The sequence below is a fragment of the Scyliorhinus canicula genome, chromosome 11 (genome assembly GCF_902713615.1).
Source record: "Scyliorhinus canicula chromosome 11, sScyCan1.1, whole genome shotgun sequence".
In the NCBI taxonomy this organism is placed as follows: Eukaryota; Metazoa; Chordata; class Chondrichthyes; order Carcharhiniformes; family Scyliorhinidae; genus Scyliorhinus; species Scyliorhinus canicula.
The window spans coordinates 108,187,588-108,194,090 of NC_052156.1; the positions used below are offsets into that span (position 1 = coordinate 108,187,588).

The 6,503-nt window shown below is 53.9% G+C and overlaps 1 protein-coding gene across 4 annotated transcripts in view; it reads left to right on the forward strand.

Moving 5' to 3' along the window:
* The window catches only part of sox5 (SRY-box transcription factor 5), a 471,378-nt gene that overhangs the window by 89,367 nt on the left and 375,508 nt on the right, over positions 1 to 6,503 (forward strand). The gene's annotated exons all lie outside the window — the stretch shown is intronic.

Here is a 6,503-nt window from a genome sequence, read left to right on the forward strand (position 1 = left end):
CACAAGAAGGCTTACATTGTAATAAAGTTACTGTGAAAAACCCCTAGTCGCCACGCCACATTCCAGTACCTGTTCGGGTACAAAGAGGGAGAATTCAGTATGTCCAAATTACAGCACATCTTTTGGGACTAGTGGGAGCAAACTGGAGCACCTGAAGGAAACCCACACAGACACGGGGAGAACTTGCAGACTCTGCACAAACAGTGAATCGAACGTGGGACCATGTCGCTGTGAAGCTACAGTGCTAACCACTGTGCTACTGTGCTGCCCGTATCTTCAGTTGAGGACTCTGTGTCTGTACTCTTCGGAGTTCAGAACAATGAGGGGGATCTAATTTAAATTTACAGAATACTGAGAGGCCTAGATAGAGTGGATGTGGAGGGATGTTTAGACTTGTAGGAGAAGCTAGAACCCAAGGGCATAGCATCAGACTGAAGGGACAATCCTCTAAAACTGAGATGAGGAGGAATTTCTTCAACCAGAGGGTGGTGAATCTGTGGAACTCTTTGCCGCAGAAGGCTGTGGAGGCCAAGTCACTGAGTGTCTTTAAAACAGAGATAGATACGTTCTTGTTTAATCAGGGAATCAGGGTTATGGGGAGAACACAAATGACTGGGGATGACAAATATATCAGCTATGATTGAATGGCAGAACAAACTTGATGGGCTGAATGGCCTAATTCTGCTCCTATGACTTATGGTCTTATGAATTGTACAATCGTTTTTTTTATAAATTTAGAGTATCCAATTCATTTTTTTCCAATTAAGGGGCAATTCAGCGTGGCCAATCCACCTACACTGCACATCTTTTGGATTATGGGGGCAAAACCCATGCAAACACGAGGAGAATGTGCAAACTCCACACGGACAGTGACCCAGAGCCGGGATCGAACCTGAGGCCTTGGCGCCGTGAGAAAAACGTGCTAACCATTTGCGCCACCATGCTGCCTGAGTTGTACAATCTTAGGGCGGACGTGTCCGACCGCCCCCCCCCCCCACCCCCCCCCGGGCCGGGTCGGAGAGTCGGTGCAGCACCGCAAAATCGCGCCATGCCACCCCAACGCTGGGACGCAATTTTCCGCAGTGCAGAGAATCAGCACCAATAGCGCCGGCGTGGTCGGCACGTCACCGGTCAGGGTATGCGCCGACCCTCTGGCTCAGGTCGGCGTGCCAATTCTCCGGCCCAAATGGGCCGAGCAGCCGTCAACAAAAAGCCGAGTCACGCCAACGCCGTTCTAATATCCTCTGAGCCGGCGGGACCTCGGCGTTGAAGGGTCCGGGGGCAGCCTGTGGGACGCGGGGGGGGGGTCTGACCCGGGGGGGGGCCTCCGTAGTGGCCTGCCACAATCGGGGCACACCGATCGGCAGACCGGCCTCTCTGCCTCCGGCCTTCTTTCCTCCACGCCAGCAAGCCCAACTGCGCATGCGCGGACCCCGCAGCGCCGGGTTCAGTCCTGGATCGGCAGCTGGAGCGGCGTAGGCTGCTCCAGCACCGTCCTAGCCCCTTGTGGGCCGCAGAATGGGGTCCAGGAACGTTTTTACTCCAGCGTCGGCACTTAGCCGCCCGTTTGGAGAATCCCGCTCTTTGTTTGTGAGATAAATATTGGCAAGAATACTATTTTGCTCTTCAAAATGGCGCCATGGGATCTTTTAAGTCCACTTAATTTATTAGATCATGGGAGGCAGGTGTTGATAGCAAGGCCAGCATTAATCACCCATCCCTAACTGCTCTTGAACTAAGTGGCTTGCTCGGCCATTTCAGAGGTGGTTTCTTAACGTAGTTCAGTCAACCACTTTACTGTGGGTCGGGAGTCACGTTTAGGCCAGACCAGGTAAGGCGACAGAATTTATTCTCTAGAGGGCATTAGTGAACTTCTCAGGGCAGTTATGCTCTCCGGCTGAATATCACATCCAAAAGACATCAGCTGGGACTTTCCGTTCCTATTCTTCTCAGCTGGGTTTAGTGATGGGAGCACAAAATCTCACAGGTGGCCCTGTCGGCATGAATTCTCATCACAATTGTCCCCGCCTTCCGCCAGTGATGCAAGGGGAATCCTGATATTCAATGTCAAGAACCCCATTGTAGTAAAATTGCATGTCATTATCTGGCCCCTAAGCCTGTTGCCCCCCGTGTCCCCTCCCCCCACCCCATTATGAAAAAAAAAGAAAATCGCTTATTGTCACGAGTAGGCTTCAATGAAGTTACTGTGAAAAGCCCCTAGTCGCCACATTCCAGCGCCTGTTCGGGGAGGCTGTTACGGGAATCGAACCGTGCTGCTGGCCTGCCTTGGTCTGCCTTCAAAGCCACGTTGGCATGAAGGCACGCTGGTGTGAATTGCAACTGGTCGCTCATGGTATGCACCTGGCGGGCAGACCGACTAGAGGGGCACAGCTGAGGGCAACGTTCAGGGGCAGAGGGTCGTGCCTGGGCAGTGCCAGGGGTCAGTGCCAGGAGACAGTGCCAGGGCGGTGTTGCAGATGGGGGTTTGGAGTTTCTGGGGGGGGGCGTTCCATTCTAATATATGTGTAACGGGGCAGCCTTTAAAAATGGTGACCGAGGGTGGCACAGTGGTTGGCATTGCTGCTCCATGCCACCGAGGACCCAGTCACTGTCCGTGTGGAGTTTGCACATTCTTCCTGTTTCTGCGTGTGTCTCATCCCCACAAGCAAAAGATATTCAGGGTAGGTGGATTGGGCATGCTAAATTTCTCCTTACTTGGAAAATTTAGTAACATTTGAAGCCTACTTGCGACAATAAGCAATTTTCATTTCATTTTCATTATTTTTATAAAATGGCTCCCCAATCTTTACAAAATGAATTTGCTGGCAGGGTGGACTCAATCAGAGCTCACCCACCACATCGGCGGACCTGCCCCTTCAAGTTCATTTTAGCTGAGTCCCGAGCAATATGGTGGAGAAAGCCACCATATTGGGCGAAGGCATAAACACCGCCTTTCCCGCCCACTGCCACACTCTGCAGAAGAAAGGGAAAATTCTGCCTATGGCCTTCAATAGCAAAGTACTCCCTCACAACTGCACTGGAGTGTCAGCCTTATTTTGTGCTCAGGAGTGACACTTGAACTCATGATATTAGAAACTCAAGCATGTGTGCTCTTGACTGAGCCACAACTAACAGATGGAGCAGGGAATTGGGCATTAATCTGGCAAGAAATCCAGCATAACACTGGCCTCGTCCATTCTTCCTAGAATGGAATACTAGCAGCGGAAAATAATTGCTGTTAGGGTCACGCTACCAATTGTGAAGTGTTTTGGGACATTTTCCTTTTCTTAAGCCTCTGTGTAATGCAAGGTGTTGTTAATAGGAGATTCTTCTGAGATTCTGATCTCTCACTCAACTGCCTGGGTGTCTGAATCCGGACCTCACCTGTTCCGATTATTTACCCTGCTTTTCTTGCTGGAGGGCGAGAGAAAGTTGAACACGTGGGCTATTCCAGAGCGTGTGGCTTCAATGTCTTTAATTGCAGCTACAGCAGAAAGTGCTGACGGCTCTCATACTCAGGCAGGTTGTGAAAAGAAAGCAATGAGGAAGAGGACGAGATTGAGAGTGAATATTCAAGTTTTTCATGAATTCTTGTTGACTCTCTAATGTGAGGCATGTGAACACTCTTTTCCATTTTTAATAATTAAGTCCATTTTAATCCAGACCGTTCAACGTTCACCCAAGGGTGGCACTGGTACAGCGATGAGCACTGCTGCCTCACAGTGACAAAGACCTGGGGCGGAATTTTCCAACCCCCCGGGGGGTCGGAGAATCGCCCGTGGCCGGCGTCTATCCCACCCCCGCTGTGTCCCGAATTCTCCGCCCCCCGAGATTCGGCGGCGGCGGAAATTGCGCGGCGGCAGGCCCCCGCGCCGGTTGGCGCCCCCCCCCCGGTGGCGATTCTGCGGCCCGCGATGGGCCGAAGTCCCGCCGCTGGCAGGCCTCTCCCACCGGCGTGGTTTAAACCACCTACCTGACCAGCGGGATTGGTGGCGCGGACGTGCTCCGGGGTCCTGGGGGGGCGATCTGACCCCGGGGGGTGCCCCCACGGTGGCTTGGCCCGCGATTGGGGCCCACCGATCGGCAGGCGGGCCTGTGCCGTGGGGACACACTTTTTCTTCCGCCTTCACCATGGTCTTCACCATGGCGGAGGTGGAAGAGACCCCCTCCCCTGTGCATGCGCCGGTATGACGTCAGCAGCCGCTGATGCTCCGGCGCATACGCGGACTTACGCCGGCCGCGAAGTCCTTTTGGCCCCGGCTGGCATAGCGCCAAAAGCCGTTCTCGTCAGCGGGCGGAGTGGGAACCACTCCGGCGCGGGCCTAGCCCCTCAATGTGAGGCCTTGGCCCCTAAAGGTGCGGAGAATTCCTTTGGGGCGGCCCGACACCAGAGTAGTTCCCGCCACTCCGACACACTGGGACCCCCCGCCCCGCTGGGTAGGGGTGAATCCCGGCCCCGGTTTCAATTCTGGCCTTGGGCAACTGTCTGTGTGGAGTTTGCACTTTCTCCCCGTGTCTGCATGGTTTTCCTCCGGGTGCTCCGGTTTCCTCCCACAATCCAAAGATGTGCAGGTTAGGTGTATATATTTTTTAAATTTAGGGTACCCAATTAATTTTTTGCAATTAAGGGGCAATTTAGCAATCAATCAACCCTGCACATCTTTGGGTTGTGGGGGTGAATCCCATGCAAACATGGGGGGAATGTGCAAGCTCCACACGGACAGTGACCCAGAGCCGGGATCGAACCTGGGACCTCGGCGCTGTGAGGCAGGTGTGCTAACCACAGTGCCATTGTGCCGCCCTCAGGTTAGTTTGATTGAGCATGATCGGTACACAAGGTAATGGGGATAGGGTGGGGGAGCGAACCTAGATAGAATGATCCTTCGGAGAGTCAGTGTAGACTTGGTGGGCTGAATGACATCCTTCTGCACTGTAGGGATTCTTTGATTCCCGCTGTAATCGCACTGACCACCATTTTAACTGCCCACTGCATTTATGTGGATGAGGAGTCTGCTTACAGTCTGATTATGCTCTGCCCAAATCCGGGTCTAATTTGATCTCAAAACCACCCCAGAGCTTTGCATGTGTGGAGCTGCTTTGAAGTGCAGTTGTTACATAGGACAGCTATCCTGCTCCGAGCTCTGTCCCATAAACAGTGGTCAGATGAAAGTATTTTTTAAAGTATTTTTATTCACACTTTTCAAATTTTATACTTAAACAATAAGACAAAAAACAACCCCTCCTTCACTAATCCTCTCACCCACTATCAAACAACTGATGGTTCCCAGCTCTTTAAAGTACAGAATAAACGTCTGCCATCTCCGGTAGAACTCTTCAATTTCCCTCGTCACGGTGTACTTAACTTTCTCGAGATATTAAAAATTACATAAGATGCCCCAGCGATACCGAGGCGCTGGGTGGAGAAGCTGATCTCCATCCCAGCAGCATCTGCCTTCGAACAGTCAGTGAGGCAAAGGGCAGATCATCTGCTCCCACCCTAATCTGCAGCTCCATCAGGCCCAACCCCCTAAATATGGCCCTAAGAGACAGAGGGTGGGATTCTCTCAGGCCGGGGCTGGGCCGGAGAATCCCCGCGATCGGCACGTATCACGCCACGCCGCCCCGACGCCAGCATTGGCACCGGCGTGGTTGGCGTGGTTGGCGCGGCGCCGGTCGGGGGCCGCTCAATGCGGCCGGCCCACCAATTCTCGGCCCAGGATAGGCCGAGCGGCTGAGGTAAAACGCCAAGTCCCGCCAGCGCCATCCACACCTGCTCTCAGCCAGCGGGACCGCAGCGTTGAAGGGTCGGGGGCGGCCTGTGGTGGGGGAGGGGGGTCCGACATCAGGGGGGGCCTATGATGTGGCCTGGCCCGCGATTGGGACCCACCAATCGTCGGGCCAGCCTCTCTGGCTGGGGGCCTCGTTTCGTCCGTTCCGGCCCCTGTAGTTGTGCGCCATGTTGCGTTGGGGCCGACGCGTTGAAGGAAGGCACTGCACATGCACCCATTGGCTCCAGTGCCACTGCACACGCGTGGACACCGCGGCACCTATTTCGCACCGGGATCAGCAGCTGGAGCAACGTGGTCCGCTAGAATGCCGTGCTGGCCCCTTTTGCAGGCCAGAATTAGTCATTGGGTTGGCCCGTTCATGCCGTCGTAAAGCGCAACGGTGTTTACGACGACGTGAACACTCTGCCGCGGGATTAGAGAATCCCGCCCAGGGCTTCAATTCAATTTGTGAATCGCTGACATGGTGCTGAAGAAGGGGACCCAGACTCCACAAGCTCAGAACCCCACGATCAGAACATGTGCACATGATTAGCCAGGCCCCTCCCATAATGTTCACACTCATCCTCCACACCCAAAAATAACCTGCTCATCCTGGATTTGGTCAAATGGGCCCTATACACTACCTTCAACTGTATCATTGGCAGCAAGGTGGCGCAGTGGGTAGCACTGCTGCGTCACAGCTCCGAGGTTCCAGGTTCGATCCCGGCTCTGGGT